The sequence below is a fragment of the Halichoerus grypus genome, chromosome 2 (assembly GCF_964656455.1).
Source record: "Halichoerus grypus chromosome 2, mHalGry1.hap1.1, whole genome shotgun sequence".
NCBI lineage: Eukaryota > Metazoa > Chordata > Mammalia > Carnivora > Phocidae > Halichoerus > Halichoerus grypus.
The window spans coordinates 79,357,293-79,372,125 of record NC_135713.1 but is presented as its reverse complement, the minus strand read 5'-3'; positions in this window follow the sequence as shown (position 1 = coordinate 79,372,125).

Genomic DNA, 14,833 nt, shown 5'->3' with positions numbered 1-14,833 from the left:
AAGAAATGTAACCCTTTATTTGTCCTATTATGATATGTGCCTATCAGAATTTACCCCAGAGTAACAGTTGGCTGTCCCTTCTCTCTTCCGTCTTCTTCCCTGTTTTCCAATCTCATTGACCCCCTAAGTTCTTTTCATCCATCTGCCCACCTCCTGATGTCTGTCCTAGCTCCCAATTGATTTCATCCAATTTTTTTTTCTCTTCTTATTAGTTCTCACCCTCCTAAGCATCTTATGAAATTAACAAATCTGTAAGAAAAAACGGGTCCTCATGCTAATATTGTCCACACTTAAAGCATTACCAGACTCTGTGTCATGCTAACAAAGTTCTTTTTGTCTTTGCTTTCTTAATGACTCTCCTTGGGAGAGGAATGATGAAAAAAAGACAGGGGGTAATGAGATTTTAAAAACTCCCACCCCGCCACACTTATTTTATATTTGTGACCATATCTGATCATATTATGGGTTTTACTTAATTTTAATTATGCCTATATCCTTATGTATCTTATGTTATTTCAGGTAAAGTTAGACAAAATAAATAATGTTAATGGTTATCTTCTTTAACTATGATGTTTTCTTTACAGCTCATGATACAGTGCTCCACACTTAAAAAATTAATTAGGAAACAGTTACAAATACCTCCAAATTTTATAACAGCCCTGCAAATTTATTTGTATTTAAAAGGCTTTAATACAGAAAAAAAGAATCTCTTATTTGCACAAAGCTTGGAAGAAAATGAACATTTTACACACTTAAGTGAAGGCCGTATAAGCTTAATTAGAAAATAAAGAGTTTTGGGATTCAGTCAGAACCTGGTTTGAATTCCAACTCTATCACCTACCTACCTACCAGGCTATGTAACCTTGGGCAAATTATGTTTTCTTAACCTAACTTTTACATTTCAAAATGTGACAGAACTTATTTAATGGACCAGATATGTTCAATAAATGGCAGTCATTGTTAAATACACAGCAGCTACTTTGTTTTTTAAAGATTTTATTTATTTATTTGAGACAGAGTGAGAGCAAGAGTGAGAGAAAGAGAGAGAAAGCATGAGTGGGGCCCGTTCGGGGGCCTGGTGAGGGGGGCAAAGGATGAGGGAGAAGCAGGCTCTCCACTGAGCAGGGAGCTGGATGCAGGGCTCCATCTCAGGCCCCTGAGATCATGACCTGAGCTAAAGGCAGATGCTTAACCGACTGAGCCACCCAGGCGCCCCTACAACAGCTACTTTGTTTTGGGAAAGTTTGCAAAATTTGGGTGAAAAGTCAATACTGAGTTTGCCCTGTTCACATGGGTTTCAGCCTGTTTTGATTTTGCACACAACTGGCTGGAACCCTGATAACCATCCTAACTAGATCCTTCCCTCAAACCTACTTCGAACTCAACTGATACAGACCTATACTTCTGATTTCAAGTATTATCTGTCAAGTCTCAAGAACAAATTCTTTCAGAATCATCCTTGGCCCAGTCAAGGATTTGGACTGGAACCCACCTCCTTTGGGTGCCAACTCACAAGTGGATTAGTTCTGTTCGTCCCAGTGCTATGTTCCTCCAGCTCACAGCATGCTCTGAGACTCTGTAAATCTCAGTTAAAGGTAAATGTTTAATAATGTCAAAATAATTTTTTAAGATTTATTTATTTATTTGAGATAGAGAGCACATGTGAGCAGGGGGAGAGGAGAGAGAGGATCTACAAGTAGACTCCCCACTAAGCGTGACTCAGGGCAAGATCCCAGGACCCTGAGATCATGATCTGAGCTGAAACAAAGAATTTCGACTGAGCCACCCAGGCACCCCTCAAAGTAATTTTAAAATCATTATCTGGAGGAAGGGTACGGACACTTACTAAGGTCAAATACATACTAGTTAACTGTTGTTAAAGGATAAACTGAGGGACATTAAAAATTTTAAGAATTTATTTGAACAAAAATTTATTCTCATCAGGTATCACCAAACCAGAAGTGATTAGAAGTACTTCACAGACTGCCCCTAGGCGCAAGGCTTTTATACAGAAGACATGGAAGCAAAGAAGCAAATTATTTGACTGGGTATAGTTCAAGGGCTTGCATTCTTTAGGAAAGCCTAGTTGGCTGTTTGTTATTGGTCATCCTTAGGTTTAGACTGCATAATCCTGAGGCATTTACAGGCTTAGGTTTTGGTTTGCTTGTGTCGGCTGCTAAGGCATGGGAGCCACCTCAATCTAATGGCCTCTTTGCTTAATTAATTTAACACTGTGCTATGAGCTAGGTTACACCACTCATCTCTTAATTCTTATAATAACTCTCAGAGGTAGGAATGTTTTGAAAGCAATCTGAAAATATCAAACAAAGCAATACATTAATATTACCCATACCAATATATTGGGAATATATCCCTATTTAAAAAATCCTTAATAATACTTTGTATAAAGATAGTTAATGCAAGGCCATTCAGGATGGCATAAATTGTAAGTAATTCAAATTCAGGTTTCCTCTGCTATCAGAAAGAGCTTTTCTATTCCTAGGAAACATTTTGTAAGCCAAAACGGAGTAAAGCGAAGAAGCAATTATCATTAATTTATACAGAAAGTTATTTTGACTATTTCCAGACCAAAAAGTAACCTTTCAGGTTTTTCTGATACCTGAGAACACATCTTGCTAAGGGATATACAAAATAAATTGAGGTAAAGCACAGATGCTCACAGACACGGTTCAAAGCTATCACAGCTTCATACTGAGTGTAGTTCCGGGGAGGGAGCTTGGCAGGGCCACTCTTGCTGCTCGGGTGCCCACACCCTCTATAACGGCTTGCTGCAACACACACACACTGAATGCTATTTTCATTTTTTTTTTTTTCATAAAAGTGAAAATCCTCTTTGGATTTCTTTTGGATAGTGAAAACAGGTACCACCACCAGGTCTTTCATAAAAGCCCAGTGGTATAACACAAACTTTTGAAAAGTAGGGGAACCTGTACCTAACATTCCTCAAATGATTGTTACCCCAAAACTATGGAAAAGCTTCTGCTCATTATATTTGTAAAATGTGGACTCCTTAAAAATCTAACTATGCACATAAACTGACCAAAATGTGTTCATAACAACCCAGAGTTTATATGTACACAAACAAGGCTTAGAAAGGAAAATACTAATAAAAATCAGTGTTAATTGGGTTCTTTATTCCTAAAAAGTTGTGTGTCATGGCAGACAAGGCACACAAATTTTTAAAAATACTACAGAAAAACTGTTTCCATATGATTATTCACTTATGTCTAATGATTAAATGCCAAGTTTATGTCATGAAGTATGATTGAAAGTATGATAGTCTATCACTTTGCTCAGAGACTAGAGAAAAGTTTTATATAAATCAGTCTAGTGTGTAGGAGAGGTCTCCACTTCTACTGTCAAAGGCTCAGACAGGTCCTGATGTTGGACAACAGATGCAGCAGACTGATAAAAGCCCATATATATATATATTATACACATATATATGTGTGTATATATATACATACACACATACACACACAAGACTGCAGGATCCTTCTGGAAGAGAACCCAGATTTAATTACATTGGCCAGCTCTGACAAAGCCAATCAAGTAACAATGCCTTAATTATCTTGGGGGAGAAGTGATTCTGAGCATAGGGTGGTGTATGTCACTCAGATCTATCCCTGATCTCACATCCAATAGGGATTCAGAGTAGATGGAATGAAAAGAGAGACCTTAAACACTCTTACTAAGCTTTCTTAAGACAGTGGACACAAATTACCTATACAGTTAGAGTACCCCCTCCCACAAAAAGCAAAAAGGGAAAGGAGGCATTTTTAGGACTTTGCCAAAGATCTTTGGCTCTTTGTGTCATTGCATTAGCAGTGGTACTCATCGTGAGGATACAGTGTTCAGAACAGAGCCAAAACTGAAGCAGTGCCCAAGGGAGACATAATGATATCCATAGAAGTAGTCACAAGTGCCAAGCAGATGCTACCTGCAAGGGAGCTGACCAGATTTGTTCTTAATAATTAGACACTTTTCAGGAATTCCCAAAAATACTTGGAGGGAAAGGAGCAGATTCAAACCTCTGGAGAGATTTGAAGTTTTGCAGGTGGGGCAAAGCCAGTGAAGTACAGGTTACTATCATTCTTGTGATCCCTCTTGAATGCATAAGTTGACCAAGCATGGGAAATCCTGGGTCACAAGAGAAAATGTCTAAACCTTCTCATTATAATAAGAATTTGAGGCAGCTTGTGTGTAAACAGGATGTTTGTAACTTTAATCATTTGAAATGCACTAGGGGAACTTATTCTTTAAAAGTAACACTAGATAGGGACGCCTGGGTGGCTCAGTCGTTAAGCGTCTGCCTTTGGCTCAGGTCATGATCCCAGTGTCCTGGGCTCGAGTCCCACATCAGGCTCCCTGCTCAGCGGGGAGCCTGCTTCTCCCTCTGCCTGCCACTCTCTCTCAAATAAATAAATAAAATCTTAAATTAAAAAAAGGATGCATTATCTATAAAAAAAAAGTAACACTAGATAAAATTCTTCTGTAGGGTAAATAATCATCTTCTTAATACCAAAAGTAAATACCTGCTATATATCTTGCAAATACGATTTTTCAAAAATGTTTCAAAACAGGTATATTTATAGCATTTTGTTTCTTAAAAATTATTTAATAATTATATTCTAAAATTCCACTTGTGTACCATTAATATTGAGTAGCCTCGGAAAGCCCAATGGAAGTACTCAAATAGTTATAATAAAGTGGCAGGCCATATAGGAGACAGAATTTGCAATGTTAGCACTGCTACACAATTGTGGGAATTGCTGAGGTTGGTTAGATGGTAGGAAGCTGAGAAGGTCAGACTTATTTGTTGTCTTTTTCCCCCATCACAATATAAGCTCCATAAGTTCAGGGTCTTTGGTTAGCTCAAGGCTATATTCCCAAAACCAGGACAGTGCTTTTATGTATTTTTTAATTTTACAATATTACAATGAATATTTCCTGAATGCATATAATCAAATCTATTATACATGTCTCAGGTAGGATGAAAAATTTTACCATTAACAAATTCATCATAGAGTCAACCAACTGACATGTAAATACAGGACACATAAGACACATTACACACACACACACACACACACACAATGTTTATCACACATTATGGGATGAACACTCTTCCCCACATACAAAGCACTACATTTTTATTTATTTTACCCATCATAGTGAATACTAGCTCATGTGATATATCCTAATTAACTGAAATAATCAATTCAATATGAGCTCAATCATTAAGAACTAGAAAACAGACATGATAAGAACATTTGTCTTTGATTTCCCTTTCTGCTTTCTTTTTGGTAAATAATGCTGGGTAAATTAACTGCAGTCTGTTATACTGTATATCTGAGAATAGAAGACAAAAGTGTAGCATAATAACGGGTGTAGTACTGATAAATATGTGAGTAAAGTAAATGAAATTATGTAATGCAGTAGAGATCAAAAGAATATACATGGAAAAACTTTCAAAATATTTATTTTTAAAAATGAAGGGGCACATGCACCCCAATGTTTATAGCAGCAATGTCCACAATAGCCAAACTATGGAAAGAGCCAAGATGTCCATCAACAGATGAATGGATAAAGAAGATGTGGTATATATATAATGGAATATTATGCAGCCATCAAAAAGCTGAAATCTTAAATAGAGGGTATTATGCTAAGCGAAATAAGTCAATCAGAGAAAGACATGTATTATATGATCTCATTGATATGAGGAATTCTTAATCTCAGGAAACAAACTGAGGGTTGCTAGAGTGATGAGGGGTAGGAGGGATGGGGTGGCTGGGTGATAGACATTGCGGAGAGGGTATGTGCTATGGTGAGCGCTGTGAATTGTGTAAGACTGATGAATCACAGACCTGTACCTCTGAAACAAATAACACATTATATGTTAAAAAAAAAGAAAAGAAGAAGATAGTAGGAAGGGAAAAATGAAAGGGGGGAAATCGGAGGGGGAGAGGAACCATGAGAGACTGTGGACTCCGAGAAATAACCTGAGGGTTCTAGACGGGAGGGGAGTGAGGGGATGGGTTATCCTGGTGATGGGTATTAAAGAGGGCACGTATTGAATGGAGCACAGGGTGTTATACGCAAACAATGAATCACGGAACACTACATCAAAAAAAATAAATTAAAAAAAATGACAAAGTGTTAGAAATTTAAAAACCTAGAAAACTATATTGAAAGACACACACAAAGACCCATCAGTGTAAGAATTTGGAACATTAAGATTTTTTTCTCTGCCAAAAGAAGATCTGAAAACTCTCTAGGGAGAAAAAAAGCATATATAAGGGATTGGCTAGCAGAATGTCATAGAACGTCTCAATAGTACTGGAAAATAAAACTTAAAAATGGAACAAAAACCTTAAAAAAAAATCCCTAAAACAAAAAAAAAAAGGAAAAAACAGCTGTATATCAAATTTTTGTACAACACGTAGAAACGATTTATTTCCAGTGACTTTAGAACACAGTCCAGAACACTGCAAGGACAGGAAGAACTAAAAGAACATTTTAATTCAATGCAATTCCCATCAAAATACCATCCACTTTCTTCAAAGAAATGGAAGAAATAATCCTAAAATTTGTATGGACCAGAAAAGACCCCGCATAGCCAGAGGAATGTTGAAAAAGAAAAGCAAAGCTGGCGGCATCACAATTCCAGACTTCCAGCTCTACTACAAAGCTGTCATCATCAAGACAGTATGGTACTGGCACAAAAACAGACACATAGATCAATGGAACAGAATAGAGAGCCCAGAAATGGACCCTCAACTATATGGTCAACTAATCTTTGACAAAGCAGGAAAGAATGTCCAATGGAAAAAAGACAGTCTCTTCAACAAATGGTGTTGGGAAAATTGGACAGCCACATGCAGAAGAATGAAACTGGACCATTTCCTTACACCACACACAAAAATAGACTCCAAATGGTTGAAAGACCTCAATGTGAGACAGGAGTCCATCCAAATCCTAAAGGAGAACACAGGCAGCAACCTCTTCGACCTCAGCCGCAGCAACTTCTTCCTAGAAACATCGCCAAAGGCAAGGGAAGCAAGGGCAAAAATGAACTATTGGGACTTCATCAAGATAAAAAGCTTTTGCACGGCCAAAGAAACAGTGAACAAAACCAAAAGACAACTGACAGAATGGGAGAAGATATTTGCAAATGACATATCAGATAAAGGGCTAGTATCCAAAATCTATAAAGAACTCATCAAACTCAACACCAAAAGAACAAAGAATCCAATCAAGAAATGGGCAGAAGACATGAACAGACATTTTTCCAAAGAAGACATCCAAATGGCCAACAGACACATGAAAAAGTGTTCAATATCGCTCGGCATCAGGGAAATCCAAATCAAAACCTCAGTGAGATACCACCTCACACCAGTCAGAATGGCTAAAATTAACAAGTCAGGAAATGACAGATGTTGGCGGGGATGCGGAGAAAGGGGAACCCTCCTACACTGTTGGTGGGAATGCAAGCTGGTGCACCCACTCTGGAAAACAGTATGGAGGTTCCTCAAAAAGTTGAAAATAGAGCTACCATATGATCCAGCAATTGCGCTACTGGGTATTTACCCCAAAGATACAAAAGTAGGGACCCGAAAGGCTACGTGCACCCCGATGTTTATAGCAGCAATGTCCACAATAGCCAAACTGTGGAAAGAGCCAAGATGTCCATCAACAGATGAATGGATAAAGAAGATGTGGTATATATATACAATGGAATATTATGCAGCCATCAAAAGGAATAAGATCTTGCCATTTGCAACGACGTGGATGGAACTGGAGGATATTATGCTGAGCGAAATAAGTCAAACAGAGAAAGACATGTATCATATGACCTCACTGATATGAGGAATTCTTAATCTCAGGAAACAAACTGAGGGTTGCTGGAGTGGGGATGGGGTGGGAGGGATGGGGTGACTGGGTGATGGACACTGGGGAGGGTATGTGTTCTGGTAAGCGCTGTGAATTGTGCAAGACTGTTGAATCTCAGATCTGTACCTCTGAAACAAATAATGCAATATATGTTAAGAAAGAAAAAAAGAAGAAGAATGTAGCAGGAGGGGAAGAATGAAGGGGGGGAATTCGGAGGGGGAGAAGAACTATGAGAGACAATGGACTCTGAAAAACAAACTGAGGGTTCTAGAGGGGAGGGGGTTGGGAGGATGGGTTAGCCTGGTGATGGGTATTGAGGAGGGCACGTTCTGCATGGAGCACTGGGTGTTATGCACAAACAATGAATCATGGAACACTATATCTAAAACTAATGATGTAATGTATGGGGATTAACATAACAATAAAAAAATTTAAAAAAAAAGGACATTTTAAATTTCATTCAGTCAGTTTCTTGTAGTATTATTATTGGTTTTGTTATTTGAAATTATTTTCCTTATAGTGCAGGATAAACACATTTTTGAGTTAATAACATTAAGAATCAAGAATTTCAGTATAGGGATGCTGGGTGGCTCAGATGGTTAAGCATCTGCATTTGGCTCGGGTCATGATCTCCAGGTCCTGGGATGGAGCCCCACAGTCTGGGCTTCCAGCTCAGTGGGGAGTCTGCTTCTCCTTCTGCCTCTCCCTCTGCTTGTGCTCTCTCTGTCTCTCTCTGTCTCAAATGAATAAATAAAAAAAAAAAAGAAAAAAAAAAAAGAATTTCAGTATAAGAGAAAAAAAAGACCTCATCAGAAAATCAAAGAACAAAGTAAAACACTGTAATGGTAAACAGAATTGAAAATGATTTTTAAAAATGCATTTTTTCTAGGTGTACAGACTGGAATGGCTGGAAACATTGCCAATCCAGTAGAAAAGAACACTCCTAGTACCTAGAATCTAGGCTTTAATATCATTCCTCACTACAATGAACTAGGACTCCTTGAAGAAACAGCTGATATCAGGTCTGGGGCAGGAGAAGTACAAGGCGAACCAGGGAGATATTAAGCTAAAGGAAGGAAGTTTTTGAAGATTAATGTGATCCTATTCAAAGAAAACAGAATCCAGCTTAAAGGGACTCCTACTGGTCTCATGGAATGATCGGCCATTATCATACTAATCTAGTGGTCAATACAGCATCATTATTTATGGGATGAACAGATATTATGTGTCTCCTAATATATGCAAATTTAAGTATATATCTTCTATGACATACTGTAGTCAAAAATGTTCCAACTTTAACTTTAAATCTATCTTCTAGTTTCTCAGAAATACAGGCAACCCACAACCTAAATCAGTGCTTCTTGAACTGCAGTGAAAATCCAATACATTTATAAATTAAAAGTAAATTACCTTAAAAAATAAAATTTATATTCAAGAAAGATTTTTTATTTTTAAATATTCATATAGTCAAATAAAACTATCCTTCTTTATAAAATTTATGGTTTTCCTGTTAATGAAGTTTTTCCAGGCTCTACGTTAGACATACAGTCTCCCAACTTTTCTTCAGTTTTCTTTTTTATTTTTTTTAAGATTTTATTTATTTATTTGACAGAGACACAGATAGCGAGAGCAGGAACGCAAGCAGCGTGAGTGGGAGAGGGAGAGGCAGGCCTCCCCCCAAGGAGGAAGCCCGATGTGGGACTCGAGCCCAGGACCCTGGGATCATGACCTGAGCTGAAGGCAGACGCTTAACGAACGACTGAGCCGCCCAGGCACCCCTCTTTTTTTTTTTTTTTTTTAAAGATTTTATTTATTTGACAGTGAGAGATACAGTGAGAGAGGGAACACAAGCAGGGGGAGTGGGAGAGGAAGAAGCAGGCTTCCCACTGAGCAGGGAGCTCAATGTGGGGCTCGATTCCAGGACCCTGGGACCATGACCTGAGCCAAAGGCAGACGCTTAACGACTGAGCCACCCAGGCGCCCCTCCCAGTTTTCTTTCTTTAAAAATTAATTTAAAAAAATTTTTTAATCCATCTATGCTTCATTTTTAATAGTTTGTTGTTTCCTTCCATTTGAATATCCAATTGTTTAAGTACTACTGATTAAATAAACTATTGTTCTCATTGATATGAAATACCACTACTACCACACACAGATATATTGGGAACTATTTCTGGACTTTCTATTCTGGTCCACTGATCTATTTATATGTCATTATAACACTAATTTGACGACAGTGACTTTATAGTATGTTTTATTTTCTGTTAAGCAAAGTCTCTGCTACCTTCTTTTTCATTCTATTATTTCTAGTGGTGTTCCTCATCCTCGTCCCAGCTTGGTTTTTCCACTAATCTCTTAAATTTTCCACGTATTCACTGTCATCAAGGGGGAAAAAATAATTTCATCTTTCTTTTTCCATGTCCATACCAATTATTTTATTATCTTATTTAACTGCATCCACTAGGACTTCCAAAAATAATGCTGAGTAACAATGACTATGGAAGGGACACCTATCTTGTTCCTGATTTCAATTAAAACATCTTTAATATTTTACTGCTTACCAAAAAACCAACAGCAAGTGTTATTCTAAACAGTCTTTATCATATTTCTCTGCCAATTCCAGTTTGGGAATGGTTGTTGAATTTTATCAACTTCCATTTCATAATCTATGGGTATGAACACTTTTCCCCCCTCAATGTGTTGATATAAGAAATTCTGTATTGGGGCACCTGCGTGGCTCAGTCGTTAAGTGTCTGCCTTCAGCTCAGGTCATGATCCCAGGATCCTGGGATGGAGCCCCACATCGGGCCCCCTCCTCCGCGGGAAGCCTGTTCTCCCTCTCCCACTCCCCCTGCTTGTGTTCCCTCTCTCGCTGTGTCTTTCTCTGTCAAAAAATAAATAAAAAATCTTTAAAAAAAAAATTCTGTATTAGCTTTCCTGATATTGGAATCATCTTTGCATTCCTGGAAAAGAATGTGTGCTTGTTCATAGCATATTATTTCTTTGATATTTTGCTAGAGTCATTTGCTAGTATTTCATTTACAATTTTTGCAAATATATTCCTAAGTGAGATTTGTCCATTGCTTTCTTTTGTGTTCTTAACAGGTTAGTACTAAAATCTGTGACTATGAATTATAAGAAATATAAAAAAGAATATGGTCTATAAAATCTCTACTTTCCTGATTTTAAGGTTTCTTTTGTGACCAACTATATGACAAATTTTTATAAATGTCCTAAATCATAAAAAGGAAACATATAGTCTTTAATCAAAAAATGTAAAAATGCATTTACATTACCAAAAAACCTGAGTTTATTGATTATATTATTCAATTTTTTTTTTAAAGATTTTATTTATTTATTTGACAGAGAGAGACACAGCGAAAGAGGGAACACAAACAGGGGGAGTGGGAGAGGGAGAAGCAGGCTTCCCGCGGAGCAGGGAGCTCGATGTGGGGTTTGATCCCAGGACCCCAGGATCATGACCTGAGCCGAAGGCAGACGCTTAACGACTGAGCCACCCAGGCGCTATTATTCAATTCTTATACAGCCTATTAATTTTTGCCTATTAGACATATTACTAAAAAACAAGTGTTAAAATCTTCCATAAACTCTATTCTTGTCAAGTTTTCCTTGCATTTCTCATTTCTTTCATACTGTATCAAGTGCTAGCAAGGATGTGGGGCTCAGAAATTCTCATATAGTGGTAATAAGAATGTAAATTGGCATGCCTACTTTGAAAAACAGTATTATTAAGTACAACTGAAGACATGCATAGCTGTGACCACCAATTCCAGTTCTGGCAATATCCCCACTAACACCAGAAACATGAACTAGAATGTTCACTGCTGCACTAATTGTAGAATCAAGAAAGTGTAAGCAACTCCAACATCTATTAACTACAGAATTAATAAATAAATTATATAATATATCCATAATAGTTACTATACAGCAGTAAAAATGAATAAATTATAGCTACATGCAACATCATGAATAAATCTTAGGAACGTAATAATTTTGAATGAGGAAAAGATACAGAAAAAAACACAGTAAGATTTCATTTATGTAAAGTTTGAAAATAATCAAAACTCAGTAATATATTAGGAGCACACATAACTGTGGTAAAACTATAAAGAAAAAGAAAGGGAACAATAAACATAAAATTCAGAATTGTGGGACGTGAAGACATAGGATTGGACCAAGGGCACATGACAATTGCAAAGGTAATGGTAATGTACTTTTTCTAAAACTTAATCATGTGCACAAATATCAATGTACTGTAATTTATATCTTACAACAATTTATAAATATGATTTCTCAATATTTAATAAAAAACAATAAAATGAAATAACCTGATGAGCAAATTGCTGTAACAACTTTTATGAAAAAATTATCAAGAGCTATTCCAGTAATAACAATAAGGGGAGTTCTTTCACTCATTCACTATTTACTGAGCACATACTATGTGCTACCACTGTTCAGCACTGGGAGAACAAAACAGACAAAAAGCCTTACTCTGTTGGAGCTTGCATACAGTGGAACAGAATCATACTACTTATTGCTATTTTCTATGAACCAAGAAAAGCCATCGCTTTCACCAGTAACTTGCTCAGATTTAAGGTGAATGTTTCACAACTACATTCTTTATAACAATTGAAAGAATTATATATAACATTCTGAATTATATATGATGTAACATATATATTATGAATTCTATATATATATAGAATTATATATGATATAACATATTCTGAAAAGCAGATCTTATTTCAGCCTTTGAAAATTTTGTTATAAATCTATGTTTTAAACTAAAACCAATCTTTTCTTACATATTGCTCATCAAATTTGTAGTCATCACTGTTCAGTAAGGATTTCTGATAAGCTGCATATCTTCTGATAGATTCTTCCACCTTGGAAACGGGCAGTCTTAATTGAAGTATGTCAAGAAAAGCAAAGAAACACATATTAAATACATTTAAGTATTCACAATCCATGTTTTTTATGGCCTTTGGTTGGAAGTCTTAGATTTATCTACTTCTGCAGTAACCAATACAGATTGTGTATTTTGGTCCCTTTCCTTAGAGTCATAGAATGTACAGATACTTATGTAAGATCTCTCTGGTCAAACCAATAATGTTCAAGCATAATGAAAAAGATAACTAGTTATTCCATGTAATTCTACATAATTATAAAAAAGAAAATTATGTTCATTCAATAGTGCCAAAAATGAATACAGTAAATGATGCAACCCACTCTTTATTTTGACCCAACACTTTAATAGCAAGTTGATTACACCTCTTTGAAGTGGAGCCCAGACAAGCCTTAATTCACTAAGTGTGACTTTATCTAAGCTCGCCATGAGACTACATTTATTTTCAGCCAGTACCAAGCAATCCTCTTAGGTATTTCTAAGCTATTTTATACACAAATAATTCTTACATGTTAAAAGACAAATAAATTGCCTATAGTCCTAAATTATGAAGATTATATATAACATTTATATAAATAATAATGCCCTTTATTTAAAATAAAGTCTTTCTGACCAAAGATGTAAATCATACCTGCCTAATTTGTGGCTTTTACTCATTTTTTACATGAATAAGTTTCAATAAAACTAAAAACTAAATATGTCTAATATGTGTTATGTAGGCAGAGGATGGGAAAGTGGAGAATTCTTTGTTTTTTCTTTTAAAGAGGTGTATTAAAGCTAGATTTTATTTTTGATTCTATACAAAGAAACAGAATGGTTACATAGACCATATATTAGTATTATTATCTCTATCTACAAATGATAAGCCAGGCTTTGAAAAATTTAGAGAGTATCTCCAAGCCAGCAAATGGCAGAACAAAAACTCTTATCTAGATTCTCTTTTCCAAATTTTGAATTCTTTTCACCACACTTATTACCTTTTTTAGTTAGAGTGTGTGGCTTTCAATATCAGGGCAAAAATATCATCAAGAGGAGAAATATTCTGAGATAGTGTAAGAAGTTTAGAAAAGATACAGATTATCAGAAATTCTATTATGGATAGCTTTCACTTTTGCAATCAAAATCTGAGTGTTCATTGCATGCCAGGCACATGAGATACAAAAATGAACAATAAAAGTCCTTGTTCTAAATAAAGGAGCACACAGTATAACACAGACATATTCAGGGACAATTACAATAAAATATAAATGCAATAAGACAGACATACATAGGATGTTGTTCCTTGCAAGCAACAGGAAGGGCACCAGCTTTGGGTGGCCAAAGAGTCATAAGAGATTTCCTCTAATCAACAAACATCAGGCACTGTGTTAGAAGCTGGAGATGATAAATAAAACAGACCGGATCACAGCTCTCCTTGACCTTGCATTAAGAAGATACTATAAACAAACAAGCAAATAAATGAGGTCATCCCATGTACTAATAAGTGCTATACTAAGAATGGAAATATAACAGTATACAGAGAAGATTGTATTACTATAAATGTCAAGGAAGAACTCCCATGAGAAAATGAGAAGGACCTGAGATATCAGGGATGCATACCACTTCGACATTATTGCTTAGTGTTTGGGGGCAAAATCAGTACGTTTTTAAAAACTAAGTACCTTTATATTCTACATAAAGTTTACTTTCAAGGTAATGGTGTAATCTCGCCCAAACTCAAAATCTCTTGACTCAAGTTTCATCCTTACTGAGTTTAAAACATAAAGATGAAAGATCCCTTTTCCTAAACAGAGCTGCTCTCAGCAGAGGCTAGCCTGGGGCAGCTGCCAGGAGATGCTGATGGCCCTGGGGGCTGTCCTCACCTCCACTGGCTCTCCCGAAGTGTGCTGTCCGGAGGGGGCTGCCGTGCATTTCATGCAGGCGCAGGTGCAGATGCCACGTGCAGGCTGCCTCCTTGCCCTCCGCTCTGGGCCACTACCAATGCATCTCCCC